Consider the following 16,549-nt stretch of genomic DNA (forward strand, 5'->3'; position numbering starts at 1 on the left):
GCGGAATGAATCGCGGTTTTGAGGGGCTAAACATGCCCGAAAACTCACGCAACTTTGCACACGCCTCAGAAGTGGCGAAAATTTTCGTTTGTTATGGGTCACGGAAGTGGGCGTGGCAAAATGACTCAACAGCGCCACCTAGAAAAATTAAACGGACGAGCCCCCGATATATGAATCACGCACATGCACGAAAATCGGCACACACCTCAAACATGCCAAAACATACGAAAAAGTCTCTTGGAGCCATATCGCAAACCCAACAGGAAGTCGGATATTTTTAACTTCCTGCGGCGAAAAAGTGGCGTTTTTGCCATTTCCAGGCGTTGTATTTTAACGAACTCCTCCTAGGGATTTTATCCGATCGACACCAAAATTGGGTTTTGTCTTCTAAAGGCCTTGGCGATGTTAAATTGCGAAGCTTTAGAGTTTTCGTCGATGGGCGTGTCCGTGGCGGCCTCGCAAACTTTGACGATTCGCCACAAAACAGGAAGTCATTATAACTCGAGCATGCATTATCAGATCTGCCTCAAAATTCACACGCTTGATAAGAGTTCTGACCTGAACACGTTGACATGCCAATATCCAGACACATTTATAGCGCCACCTGCTGGCCACAGGAAATGACATGATTTACGGAGTAACAAACTCCTCCCACAAATTTTATCGTATCAACACCAAAATTGGGTGGCGTTATCAGAAAGCTCTAGCGATGATATATTGTGAAGATCTAGAGTTTTCGCAGAGGGGCGTGTCCGTGGTGGCTTGACAAACCTCAACGCTTCGCCATGAAACAGGAAGTCCTCATAACTCAACCACACAAAGTCCGATCTGCCTGAAACTTCACATGGTTGATAAAAGTCCTCCCCTGAACACATCCACATAACAATATTGAAGTGGGCGTAGCAAAATGACTCGACAGCGCCACCTATAAAAATTAAACGGACGAGCCCCCGATCTACGAATCACGCACATGCGCGAAAATTGGCACACACCTCAGACACGCCAAAACATACGAAAAAGTCTCTTGGAGCCATATCTCAAACCCAACAGGAAGTCAGATATTTTTAACTTCCTGCTGCAAATAAGTGGCATTTTTGCCATTTCCAGGCGTTGTATCTTAACGAACTCCTCCTAGGGATTTTATGCTATCGACACCAAAATTGGGTTTTGTCATCTAAAGGCCTTGGCGATGTTAAATTTCGGAGCTTTATAGTTTTTGTCGATGGGCGTGTCCGTGGCGGCCCCGCAAACTTTGACGATTCGCCACAAAACCGGAAGTCATTATAACTTAGGCATGCATTATCCGATCTGCCTCAAAATTCACATGTTTGATAAGAGTCTAGACCAGAACACGTTTACATGCCAATATCCAGATACAGTTATAGCGCCACCTACTGGCCACAGGAAATGACATGATTTACAGAGTAATAAACTCTTTCCACAAATTTTTTTGTATCAGCACCAAATTTTGTTGGTTGTTATCTGAAAGCTCTAGCGATGATATATTGTGAAGATCTAGAGTTTTTGCAGAGGGGCGTGTCCGTGGCGGCCTGACAAACCTCAACGCTTCGCCATGGAACAGGAATTTATTATAACTCAACCACACAATGTCTGATCTGCCTAAAACTTCACATGATTGATAAAAGTCCTCTTCTGAACACATCTACATAACAATATTGAGTCAGTCATTGCGCCACCTGCTGGCAAAAGGTAGATTGGCTTATAACTCAACCACACAAACTCCGATCTGCCTTAAACTTCACATGGTTAATTAAATTCCATTACTGAAGGCATCTACATGCCAATCTTAAGTCACAGTTATAGTGCCACCTGCTGGCAGATGGTAGTTTGCAGTATAACTCAACCACACAAAGTCCGATCTGGCTGAAACTTCACATGGTTAATAAAAGTCCTCTCCTGAACACATCTACATAACAACATTGAGTCTGTCATAGCGCCACCTGCTGACAAAAGGCAGTTTGGCTTATGACTCAGCCAAACAATGTCCGATCTGCCTAAAACTTCACATGGTTGATAAGTTTCCTCTCCTGAAGACATCTACATGCCAATCATGAGTCACAGTTATAGCGCCACCTGCTGACAGGAGGAAATTTGGCATAAATCTGTGATTTTTCTCAGATTATTTTTTTATATATCGGCTTAAATTATTACTGTTCACTATTTTCTTTCATCCTGTGGCCACCGGGCGGCGGTGAGCCCGGGTGCGAGGTCCCTATCATCGCTGCTTGCAGCTTTAATTAGGGACCGAGCACCGAAACGGTGCGTAGGCCCTATTGGAATTGCTCCGTTTTTTATTATTAGGGACCGAGCACCGAAACGGTGCGTAGGCCCTATTGGAATTGCTCCGTTTTTAGGGACCGAGCACCGAACGGTGCAAGGCCCTATTGGAATTGCTCCGTTTATTATTATTCTTCTTCTTCTTCCGCGGAATGAATCGCGGTTTTGAGGGGCTAAACATGCCCGAAAACTCACGAAACTTTGCACACGCCTCAGAAGTGGCGAAAATTTACGTTTGTTATGGGCTTCGGAAGTGGGCGTGGCAAAATGACTCGACAGCGCCACCTAGAAAAATTAAACGGACGAGCCCCCGATATACGAATCACGCACATGCACGAAAATTGGCACACACCTCAAACACACCAAAACATACGAAAAAGCCTCTTGGAGCCATATCTCAAACCCAACAGGAAGTCGGATATTTTTAACTTCCTGCGGCGAAAAAGTGGCGTTTTTGTAATTTCCAGGCGTTGTATTTTAACGAACTCCTCCTAGGGATTTTATCCGATCAACACCAAAATTGGGTTTTGTCATCTAAAGGCCTTGGCGATGTTAAATTGCGAAGCTTTTGAGTTTTCGTCGATGGGCGTGTCTGTGGCGGCCTCGCAAACTTTGATGATTCGCCACAAAACAGGAAGTCGTTATAACTCAGGCATGCATTATCCGATCTGCCTCAAAATTCACACGTTTAATAAGAGTCCTGACCTGAACACGTTTACATGCCAATATCCAGATACAGTTACAGCGCCACCTGCTGGCCACAGGAAATGACATGTTTTACATCGTAACAAACTCCTCCCACAAATTTTATCGTATCAGCACCAAATTTGGGTTGTGTTATCTGAAAGCCCTAGCAATGATATTTTGTGGAGATCTAGAGTTTTCGCAGAGGGGCGTGTCCGTGGCGGCATGACAAACCTCAACGCTTCGCCATGGAACAGGAAGTCCTTATAACTCAACCACACAATGTGCGATCTGCCTAAAACTTCACATGGTTGATAAAAGTCTTCTCCTGAACACATCCACATAACAATAATGAAGTGGGCGTGGCAAAATGACTCGACAGCGCCACCTATAAAAATTAAACGGACGAGCCCCTGATCTACGAATCACGCACATGCACGAAAATTGGCACACACCTCAAACACGCCAAAACATACGAAAAAGTCTCTTGGAGCCATATCTCAAACCCAACAGGAAGTTAGATATTTTTGACTTCCTGCGGTGAAAAAGTGGCGTTTTTGCCATTTTCAGGCGTTGTATTTTAACGAACTCCTCCTAGGGATTTTATCCGATCGACACCAAAATTAGGTTTTGTCATCTAAAGGCCTTGGTGATGTTAAATTGCGAAGCTTTAGAGTTTTCGTCGATGGGCGTGTCCGTGGCGGCATCGCAAACTTTGATGATTCGCCACAAAACAGGAAGTCGTTATAACTCAGGCATGCATTATCCGATCTGCCTCAAAATTCACACGTTTGATAAGAGTCCTGACCTGAACACGTTTACATGCCGATATCCAGATACAGTTATAGCGCCACCAGCTGGCCACAGGAAATGACATGATTTACATCATAACAAACTCCTCCCACAAATTTTATCGTATCAGTACCAAATTTTGGTGGTGTCATCTGAAAGCTCTAGCGATGTTATATTGTGAAGATCTAGAGTTTTTGCAGAGGGGCGTGTCCGTGGCGGCATGACAAACCTCAACGCTTTGCCATGGAACAGGAAGTCCTTATAACTCAACCACACAATATCCGATCTGCCTAAAACTTCACAAGGTTGATAAAAGTCCTCTCCTGAACACATCTACATGCCAATATTGATTCAGTCATAGCGCCACCTAGTGACAGAAGGAATTTTGGCTTATATCTCAACCACACAATATCCGATCAGCCTGAAACCTAACTTGGTGGATAAAAGTCCTCCCCTGAACACATCTACATAATAATATTGAGCATGTCATAGCGCCACCTGCTGGCAGAATTTAGTTAAGCTTATAACTCAGCCTAAAAATTACTGATCAACCTAAAAAGTCACAGGTTAGATGGGATGCCTCTCCTAAAGACATCTACATGCCAATCTTGAGTCACAGTCATAGTGCCACCTGCTGACAGGAGGAAGTTTGGCATAAATCTGTGATTTTCTCTGGTTCTTTATATATATCGACTTAAATTAATATTGTTCGCCGTTCTCTGTCATTCTGAGGCCACCGGGCGGCGGTGAGCCCGGGTGCGAGGTCCCTATCATCGCTGCTTGCAGCTTTAATTCTAAATTAAGTTCATATGGGAAACCATGGGCTTGGTGAAAACCAAAGTTACTATAGAGTCCAGTAGTCGGGTACATTTATATTAATGCCCTAACCTCTAATTAGAAATGATGATTGTCTTAACTCAAAGGTGTACATCTAAGCGGGACTAACTAAAGTATTTTAGAACGAGCGCGCTGGTAGCGGCCATCTGAAGTATTAGTCAATTTACCTCTGTTTAATATTCAAGACTGACCGGAGTGTGACCGTGAGGGACGCCTTCGGCCGAGGCGATTTCTCTGAGCGACATGAGCACCCGAATGAACGGATGTAATAGTTACAAGTGAAGACAAAAGGTTCAAACATTTATCTAAATTACATATTGATATAATCCTCTTAATGTTTTATAATTGGAGTCAGATAAAACGAGGATAAATATATTAATATTCTAAACCACCTCATACTAAAATTGGAGTCAGATATGAGTTAAGTTTAATATAAATCAACATTGTGCACTGGAAAGACCGAACATGCAGTGAACCTTCATCCACCAGTGGACACCGGCATTGGGCCAACTGGGTGGACCTTACAAAATGGTGACCCATCTCCGTGATCTCCCAACTCAGGCGAGTTACGTCTTTCCAGCACAAAATGGATTTATATCAACCAAGAGGTTTGGATCTTCTATTCTATCTTCAGAGGTTTGGATCTTCTATTCTATCTTCAGCTGCTGTGGTAAGTCAATTCTTCTTTGCCTATTAGAAATGTTGAGGGAAAGCTGGACGCACCCTATATAAACACATTGATAGAATGAGTCGGAAATGCTCAAAAATGTTAGACCGGAATGCGTTATCCGGTGGGGTTGAGAATTAGACAAAACCACTATGATTATCAGGGACATGATAACAGCAGTATAGAAAAACGCCATCCCTTGCTCTGAAATATCTCTTTGTCTGCTAGGCAGCAAGAGTTGAAGCTTAAATTGGAATAACATCATCCAAATTATATTCTGGAACTCAGTGGAGAGTCACAAATTAGACCCTAAAAGTTTGAATCAAAAATATCCATTGTTTTTAAATCTACTGTTTTATAAAAAAGAGAAAAATGGAAAAAAGGAAAACAGGAAAAAATGGTTTAAGATTTAAAAACAATTGTAAACTTTTAAATTGGATTAATAACAACAGTCTGTTTAAGGCATTTGCATGTGAAAAATAAAGGTGAGCAGAACAGAATGATTTGATTGCAAAAAAGCTTTAAATAAGCCCTTAGACCTCCTGATTGCTCAAACCTTTTCATATTCAAATGGCCTGACAGAGAGCAGAGAAATCTCACCTCAGTGATAATAAGATGCTCAGAATGTGTTTGCTGTAATTGCATAAAACAATGCACTGTGTTCTAAAACACTCTCCAGAGACCAGATATAATTATATTTAATACATACTATTTTAATATAATATAATTACATTAGGAATAAACAATAATGTACATTATATTATAATCGCCAATCATGGCACTAAAGACTAGAGATGAAACATTCACCTTGAGGAGGTTTGCTTTCTTTATGCTTAATGAAAACACTGACAGAACTACTATAGCATAACTGATTGTAAACCAATAAAATCCTCGCTGAAAAACACCACCTACAATTAAAATTTGATCAGAGAGTTAAGCTCACCAGAAAAAACATAATGAGAGGGGGATGGATATGATAACATTCAGAGTTACCAAAGTTTTTATGGGTCAAAAGATCTAAGAATCTGTGAGTCACACCATAAAATGACAACCGTTAAGCAGAGAACACCAAAAGGGTGAAATGATTTCTGCCAACAGATCTGACTGTTAATGAGAGCAAAAAAAAAATGAACTATGGGTATCGGCCCATTAGATTGTGAACTGAAATTAATGAAAAATCATTGATTGGTTCAGAAAAATGTCCCCAGCGGAACTGGGAGATAATGCTCAGAATACAGCAGACTGTGTAAACAGGTGTTACACACTCACAATATGCTGAAATCAACAACAGCAATTCACATCTGACCAGCAACATCATGTGGCTTGCAGAATTAATATTGCAAAATGATGCATTAACATTAATTCCACATGATTGAATTTGAAACTGATGAAAATTCTAAAATAACTATGGTTCTTCTCTGCTTTTGTTCTCACCTTAGGCGGACGAACAACAAAGAACACTCAAGATCCGGTCCACATCAAACAAATACAAATGAGGGCGACAAAAGGTTAGGCCATAACCTGAGAGGCCAAAAGTCTCCCATCTTGCATCTCAAAGCAAGAACCCCTGTGAGGCAAATCCCTCACCTCCTGCAGTGAGTCTTCTGAAAAAGTCTTTGATCAGTCATCAGAATAACAATTATCCACAGCTGATCTTATCAATGGATTCAGCATTCTAGGAGGCTATGTGATTTCACAAAACATCTTTCTTCAACAAAGATGTAAATTTACATGTTAAATGAAACAGAGACACAAAAAGATCTCATAGTTAAAATCTTCCCAAATTGTTTAATAGCAATGGGACTAAAAGCCTGGTTACCTAGAGGCAAAAATAAACGTCACTGCATTATCCTTGCAAGAACAATAGCAAAAGACTCTATTGTTAAGAATCCTGGTGGCATTTTTAAATTTGTTTTTATACTATACACATGTTAAACCACATGTCCTGTATGAAAATGGAATTAACTATGTTGAAATTCATGATATTTGTTTCTTTGATCTCCAAAAGTAGAAAACTCTGCTATCCCCTGTATAGCTGCAGTTTAAACTACAAACAGGAGTATAGAGTGTGATAATTAAATTAACCATGAAAATGCATTTTTTACAGGATCCAGCTTTGAACATTGCACCTTAACATGCTCCGTAAAAGATATTATATGGAATCAATTTGAGCCGGAACACACCTCATGTTCACATTTTTATGCTGGCTCCCTGCTAAGACAGGACTAAAATTTTGCAACACAATTATAAAAGTTGATTACCATTGTTCGGAGCATTACACTGACACATAGCCACAGGTAAACCCAGGCACATAGATAACACCTCAGTCTTCAAAGACCCAGGAGTCAAATCTATCGTTTGTCCATGTTTATACAAACAAAACACATTAGCCTCACACACATAGAACAGAATAATTAATCTGATGACAGATGAGACAACAAACACCCTCTGACACCCTCTGTCAGCTGAAAAGAAATTACACATTTGCATGGCTTTGACAACAAATTGATGGTATAAAACTTCAATAGAGGCGAACTTGCCATAGATACACTGACTGTTGTGGGGATGGTTGACAAACCAGAGGGCCCCTGGTTTTCCAATCTATCACCAATAACAGGTATAAGTGCTAAAGTGATTAAAATTAAACCGAAGTGAGGACACTTCTAATAATCACTAGGACATTTTAAATTTGACAAATACCATCAATTGTGTTCAAGCCCCCCCACACACACATAAACACACACACACCCACACACACACAAACACACACAAACACACACACACACACACACACACACACACACACACACACACACACACACACACAACACAACATACACACACAAACACACACATTATTATAGATATACCTTCATAATTATGGTTAAATAATGTGATTACTATCATGTATGACAAATATCTTCACGTTTTTTCATTTTGAAAATGAATGTCATTTATTTGAATGTGTTGTCATGATGATATGTTTTATGATGCATACTGCCTGTTATACTGTTTTAATAAGTTGCACTGACCTTTTGATAGCTTTACCTTGAGTAATCCAAACCAAGAATATTTAATATTCTCCCTATCATTATACCCCATCTCAGTGGTGACAAAGACTTATCTGTTTTTGATTGGACCATTTAAACAGATTGAAAGAGACCTGAGACCAGTTGTACGACTCGCACTTGCTGACTTTTATGTTTTGATCATATATTTTATGCTTAACCTCATGACTTTCTCCAATGCAGAATGACACAAGTTCATAACTGTTCAATCGCTGAGCCATCAAGTTGCTGTTTAGGTGTCCGAGAGAAGGCAGTGTATACACACTGTAGACCCCCACATGCCGATGTCTGCATATCTGGAGGTGACCAGATTCATCAGAAGAAGCAGACTATGAGAAGCCCACACGACGTGGACACTTTTGTCAGGGAAAGGACACAGTGGAAGCTATGAAGGCCTGTATGGACTGAATGAGCAGTGCATTCGGGTCAGGCTCATCAAAAGAGGTGAAAACAAGCCTGGACCTGTTTAGCTACCTGCTGAACACGACTTACAACTGAAAAATCCTGCAGAGACTGTCTTGAATTGCCCCTGAACGACCTCAACAAGGATACATAGTGACCCCATGGACACATTTATATCTGACCCACGGGATCAAATGGGGGTTATCTGTAAGAATTGAAATATTGCAAATATTCTGATATCTTTGACAATTCAAAACATGAGCTGAAAACAGAGACTGGTGACTTCACAACCCACCAGGGAGGAATGCGGGAAAAACCAGTTCCTGCTGCATTTGCATCCGAGTCTGCTTCATCCCCCCAACTCACACATATGGTCATTTCAATGTTTGAATGTTCTAGAATTAACCAAACTGACTTTAACTATCATGTTTGATATCATTTGAAATGTCTCAGTGCGATTGGTACAATGGTCTCATTCTCTCAGAAATAGACATAATCAGAACAACAAATATATAACTTCAGGCATCTTTTGATCCACTGTGAGGGGTGTGACACTAAGTGTGAATGCCTTTTGTTATACATTCACACCCCCTTCCTTGAGGGAATTCTTGGATTATTTAAGGAAAGGACTAAGAAAAGCTCAGGGCGATTCTGCCTAACCAGATCAGCCCATAACATGGGGTCTGCCCCATGTTATGTATATTTCAAAGTCAGGAATGCATCTTTTTCATCTTGGATTTATCTTTGATAATTTGATGTTTTGTATTGATCATTTATGAATTGACTGATTGAATTGGCATAATACATTTACCTGACTAATAAATTGTAATGTTTGACCATATTTTGCTCACTCTGTAATTATTAATTCAAGTAGATTACGCTGTATCCTTGTTTCCGCACGTCTTGCGTCAGGTCAGTAGACGGACTAAAATCCAATTGAGATGGAGCATTGGCACACTAATTGTGTTTTAGGGATCCGGCTGACTCTTGGTATTGATTCATGTGTACTTAGGTGGAAAGGGCGATAACTTCCGTCTAGGTCAACAAGGTGTTGCACGACTAACCTAGATTGGGTACCCGACCTTTGTTTGAAGGTAATATTATTCTAAATTAAGTTCATATGGGAAACCATGGGCTTGGTGAAAACCAAAGTTACTATAGAGTCCAGTAGTCGGGTACATTTATATTAATGCCCTAACCTCTAATTAGAAATGATGATTGTCTTAACTCAAAGGTGTACATCTAAGCGGGACTAACTAAAGTATTTTAGAACGAGCGCGCTGGTAGCGGCCATCTGAAGTATTAGTCAATTTACCTCTGTTTAATATTCAAGACTGACCGGAGTGTGACCGTGAGGGACGCCTTCGGCCGAGGCGATTTCTCTGAGCGACATGAGCACCCGAATGAACGGATGTAATAGTTACAAGTGAAGACAAAAGGTTCAAACATTTATCTAAATTACATATTGATATAATCCTCTTAATGTTTTATAATTGGAGTCAGATAAAACGAGGATAAATATATTAATATTCTAAACCACCTCATACTAAAATTGGAGTCAGATATGAGTTAAGTTTAATATAAATCAACATTGTGCACTGGAAAGACCGAACATGCAGTGAACCTTCATCCACCAGTGGACACCGGCATTGGGCCAACTGGGTGGACCTTACAATAGACAGACAGACAGACAGACAGACAGACAGACAGACAGACAGACAGACAGACAGATGACAAGAACAGACAGATATAGATAGACAGACAGATATTCCAACAAAGGCCTGAATTAAAGAGATGGTTAACCTACAATAACAAATTCTGTCATTGCTGCGTTATTTAACAGCATAGCTAACTCCTAATATATATACCACTATTCAACTCCAAAATGTTAGCACAAAAAAATAAATATGAATGACAAGAGCTGTGAAAACATTCTTTAAACAAATGCTATGTATGCGTTTTGAATGAAATGTCGGAAAGTCATGACTCAAAAAAAGTCAAAAATCATGAATCAAATTAAATGTTCTTTTATACCGTTTCTCCTTCCTGACTTCAAAAGGTTTTTCGATCCTTTTTTTTATTTTCCCAGAAATTCATATCCACAAAAAAAAAGGGTGAAAACGTTAGCATCATATCAAATACACAGGCGTTCAACCATCTTGGGTGTTCAGACGAGCTCACAAAGCTCTAATGGCCTGCGCCTGGCAAACACTTGACAAGTACATCCTGTCCCTGGACACTTGCTGCTTCTCTAATGTTTGTCAGAAAACCAACAGCATCAAGGACATAACTTTCACGAGAGCTAAACAAAAAAATAAAGTCAATTTGTTTCATTTATTTCATTCTACTTGCTGTCCTTATTGAAAGTACTGTCTCTGGACCTGGAAAACTCTGAAAACTGAACCTGCACAGAATAAGATAGATTAAATAGATAACATAAATATAATAAAATAAATAAATAAATAAAATCGAACTGTTTAAGATCATTGCTAGTGCTTTTGTGTTAGTTAAAATGGAACTGCAATACAACCACCGAGAGAAGGCACTCACACAATGTGTTTCGATTTCTGTCCCCTGAAATATGCTAATCATTCTATATTTATTCTATTCTATGCATACACTCATCTATCTATCTATCTATCTATCTATCTATCTATCTATCTATCTATCTATCTATCTATCTATCTATCTATCTATCTATCTATCTATCTATCTATCTATCTATCTATCTATCTATCTATAAATACACATAACAGTTCTGTCTGGTTCCTGAATCTGATTGGCTGAGAACCATGCAATATTTTGCCAGTAACATCACACAAAGGCCTCTTCACCCTTCACCTTTGTGTATTACTCTGCCCACATACAGCCAGCAAAAAGAGACACTACAATTTGACAAATATTACTGCTGTTAGACAACAAAATGTACTTTTGAGGCTTTTTTTAGCCGAGAATGTGGCTGTTTAGATTGCAACTATGCAGTTGATTTGTAAGAATAGCGCCTATTTAAAATATTTACAATTTCTGAGGGAGCTCGGCGGCGGCCATTAGCCTGCTATAGTATAGTAGACCAAAGACGGTTGACAATTTCTATCCACAAGACGACAGAACCGCATAATAAGCCCTTACACTTAGAAGATTATAACAGTCTGATTTCTAACTATAGCTAATTATAGCTCAAATCATTATTAAACTGGTAAGCATATCTGTCAACACCATCTTGTTTTTTATTTTTTTCCGGAAAACTTCTGTAATTTCTTCCCACCCGCCTCTTTGGTACAGTCTGTAAACACCCCCGGGTTGCCAACTTTGGTACAGTATCCGATCGCAGCAGCCGCCCAAAACCCGCTGCATCCTCTCCCGGATCTCGGCAGTGTTATTCACTATTCAGAGACCTCACCCCCAAACACCCCCTCCCCCGGTCTATCGGATTTTCAGAGACATGTTGGCAGGTATGCTGGAATGCTGGAAGTCGATCTCTCTCTTTTGTATGTTGTAGTGCTGTATTTATACCGTTTTGCTCGCATATCGGGAATGTGTGTTGTGTTGACAGAAAGAAAGAAAACATGTCCGCGTGCGTTTAGCCTTTTTCCTTATCGCAAACACAACAGCAGTCTGGCAGTGATTGCGTTGCTTTTTTCAGGGTTAATTATTTTGATATCCCGATTGCCACAGAGAAATACTGTAGACTGTAACACCGTAAGAAGATATCACTCTAGATGGATGGAATTTCATGTCACGTCCAGCCATATTATCTTAAAGCATCTAAAATCATCTGTTTTGACACAATTTTAACATTTATGGCTCTATATACACCAAACCAACGTTGTCAGCTTTACTTTGGGGGTACTTATATGCAAATCAGAGCAGCAGTGTAGGAATTACAACTGTTTGCATATCTGCCTCCCACTTGTTAAGGGTCCAAAATTTATTTGACAGAAAAATAATCATAAAGGAAACTTTCACTTTTTAATACTTGGTTGCAAATCCTTTGCAGTCAATTACAAGCTAAAGGCTGGAACACAGACATCACCAGGCGCTGGGTTTCGATCCTGGTGATACTCTGCCAGGCCTCTACTACAACCGTCTTCACTTCCCGCTTGTTCTTGGAGCATTTTCCTTTCAGTTTTGTCTTGAGTAAGTGAAATGCAAGTGCAATCAAATTCAGGTCAGGTGATTGACTTGGCCATTGAATAACATTCCAATTCTTTCCCTTCAAAAACTCTCTGGTTGCTTCTGCAGTATGCTTTGGGTCATTCTCCATCTGCACTATGAAGCACTGTATAAAAATTTCTGAATTATTTGACTTAATATGAGCAGAAAATATTGCCTGAAACACTTCAGAATTTATCCTGCTGCTTTTGTATTCACTCTGCTGTTGTCTTCTCTTGATTGTTGAGTCTGACACACATACACCTATCTCCTGGAGAGTGTTCTTGATCTGGCCAACTGTTGTGAAGGGTGTTTTCTTCACCAGGAAAAGAATTCTTTGGTCCTCCACCACAGTTGATTCCACAGTCTTCCGGGTCTTTTGGTGTTGCTGGGCTCACTGGTGCACTCTTTCTTTCTTTTTAAGAATGTTCCAGACAGTTATTTTGGCCATATCTAATGTTTTAGCTATCTCTCTGATGTTTATTTTATTTTTTTTTGACAGCTCTTTGGAACTCATCTTGAGAGTGAGGGAATAACACACACCTGGCCAATTTAGAAGCCAATTGTCCAATTACTTTTGGACCCTTAACAAGTGAGAGTCACATATGCAAACTGTTGTAATTCCTACAGCGTTCGCCTGATTTAGATGTAAATACTCTCAAATTATAGATGACAGTCTGTAGTTAAAGCATGTCTTGTTCGTTTTAAATTTCAAATATATGGTGTTGGTGTATAGAACCAAACATTTAAGATGTGTCCATGTCCAAATATGTATGGACCCAACAACATATATACACATATATATTTGAGCTCTGAGAGGGAGGTAACGTCTGATTCTGATCAAGTTCTGATCAACATCCCTAATTTTTATTTTATTTTTTTCCGTTTGTGGCATCATGTTAGCTATTCCATATCCACTGTAATGTAGGGCTGTTTCGCTATTTTGAAGTGTCATCAATATTTCATTTATAATTTTTTTTGAGCAAACCAAATAACAGCATTAAAGTTTTGAGCGATCATACAGCAGTCTATCAATGATCAAATAACAACATATTCAGTGTAATGATAATTTTTTAATTGTAATATTATTCAAAAGGTAAACAAATTGGGATCACATACAAATGGAATAAAAATAGTAATAATAATACACTTTTTTTAAAGAACTGTAATTGTCTTTTGTAATAAATTGTACTTTTTCAAATTCAAACTCTCCCTCTCTCTATTCCTCTCTCTCCCCGTGCCTTTGCATTATTCGTCATGCCAGCTTAAAGGCTCCAGTGTGAGCAGTTTCTGGAAAGAAAAGTGGGGGAAAAAAGACAGAGATGGCCCAGGAGGAGGGGGGGGGGGGGCGGGTGATATCAATGTTGCACCACAGCATTTGACTAATGGCTATTCAGGTCCCTTGGATGCTTCTGTCTGACCTGTGGAGTGGACGCACCTTCCCAGCAGCCCTGCGAATGAGCAGCACCCAGATTAACATGTTAATGATGCGCTCTGGTAAAGATGTGGACAATGGTGCCTCGCTACGCCGAGCGGAGGATATGAGTGCAGCTAAAGAGACTGAGGTTTCTCCGGTTTCCATGTTTGTGTTCCTGCTAGTATCAATGGCTCAAATGTTTTGAATGTCAATGAAAGGAGAAAAAAAACCCGCAGAGAAGATAAAATCAGTACAAAAGCCTCAGAACATTAGCTGTTCAGCCAGAGCTAAAGTGCTCCTGCAGTCTGTGTGAGTGTGAGTGTGTGTGTGTGTGTGTGTGTGTGTCATCCCTGTGTGTGTAAATGTCAGTCATTTCAGCTGTACGTGTTGAAATGTGTGAGTGAAGTGTTTATTTAGCCATTGTTTTTTTAAGATGCATATGTGCTGCTGTTTGTGAAATGCTATATCCTCCATGATCCATTTCGAGGTTTTATTTGAGCTTTGAGTGAGGACATATTTGAGTGAGTTGTTTTTGTAATTTTAATTGCCTTGTTGTGGTGTGTATACTAGAACTTTGATGTATGCAACAGTTTACATTATTTTAATGGTGTGCTTGTGTGAAATAATTGTATGTGCATGTACCTACTTTGTACCTCGAAGTAAGAGGATATTCACAAAGCTCATTTTGACCATAATTTTAGATGCATTTTTATGAATTTTTTAACACATTATTTGAATATGTATTTTATATATGTATTTTATACTTTAAAAAACTTTTTACAGTGTGGAAAAATGTTAGGGATGTCTAATAAACAGATTTGATATTTTTAAACTGTACAATATATGAAAAAATATTTATAATAATAATAATATTAATAATAATAATAATAAACATCATCATCATCATTATTATTATTATTATTATAATTAACATTAATTTATTATTAAAGATATTACTGTTTATTATTATTATTATTATTATTATTATTATTATTATTGATACTACATTAGAAATATTATTAATATATATTTATAATCCATTAACATTAAATATAGTTCATAAAATAATAATAATAATAATAATTTATTATTATTTTTTATTATTATTATATAATTATTGTTAAAATATATTATTATCAATAAATATCACATTAATTATTATAAATAAGGCGACATGGTGGCGCAGTAGGTAGTGCTGTCGCCTCACAGCAAAAAGAACGCTGGTTCGAGCTTCAGCTAGGTCAGTTAGCATTTCCGTGTGGAGTTTGCATGTTTTCCCTGCATTTGTGTGGGTTTCCCCCAGATGCTCCGGTTACCCCGACAAGTCCAAAGACACAAAGACATGGTACAGGTGAATGGGTAGGCTAAATTGTCTTTAGTATGTAAATGAGTGTGTATGGATGTTTCACAGTGATGGGTTGCGGCTGAAAGGGCATCCGCTGCATAAAAATGTGCTGTATAAGTTGGCGGTTCATTTTGCTGTGGCAACCGCAGATTAATAAAGGGACTAAGCCGAGAAAAAAAATAATTAATGAATGAATATTATAAATAAATAAATAAATAAATAAATAAATAAATAAATTTTATTATTATTATTATTATTATTATTATTATTATTATTATTTTTATTATTATTATTATTACATTGGAATTATTGTTAATAATATTTATTATAAATAATAACTTAACATTATTTATTATTATTAAATTATTGTTTTTATTATTATTACTATTATATTTGAATTATAGTTAATAATATTTATTATTAAGAATAAATTAACATTAATTATTATTATTATTATTATTATTATTATTATTATTATTATATTTGAATTATTGTTAATACTATTTATTATTATTAATAATAACTTAACAATAATTGTTATTTATCAATTATTATTATATTATATTATATTATATTATATTATATTAAATTATTGTTAATAATATTATTATTATTATTATTATTAATTAACATTGATAATAAAGTATTAAAAAGTATTAATTATTATTATTTTTATTATTATTATTATTATTATTATTATTATTATTATTATTATTAAAAATATTGTTAGTATTATTATTATTATTAAACTATTCAAAATTGTTACACACAGATAAAGTAGTCGGTAACCTTAAAACACATTTTTAATACAGTTAATTTTCAATAAATGTGACAAAATGATAATGTAAATGATGTAAATGTATTTAAAAAGCACCATTATAGAGAAT

The 16,549-nt window shown here is 37.8% G+C and overlaps 1 protein-coding gene and 1 long non-coding RNA gene across 13 annotated transcripts in view; one reads left to right on the forward strand and one right to left on the reverse strand.

The window, feature by feature from the left end:
- The window catches only part of ttll7 (tubulin tyrosine ligase-like family, member 7), a 169,521-nt gene that overhangs the window by 101,674 nt on the left and 51,298 nt on the right, over window positions 1-16,549 (reverse strand).
- Window positions 6,243-9,589, forward strand: LOC141376689 (uncharacterized). The gene is made up of 2 exons (XR_012387421.1): window positions 6,243-6,873; window positions 7,386-9,589. It is a non-coding gene; the product is annotated as an uncharacterized lncRNA (long non-coding RNA).

This window comes from Danio rerio, chromosome 11 (genome assembly GCF_049306965.1).
Source record: "Danio rerio strain Tuebingen ecotype United States chromosome 11, GRCz12tu, whole genome shotgun sequence".
NCBI classification, from domain to species: domain Eukaryota; kingdom Metazoa; phylum Chordata; class Actinopteri; order Cypriniformes; family Danionidae; genus Danio; species Danio rerio.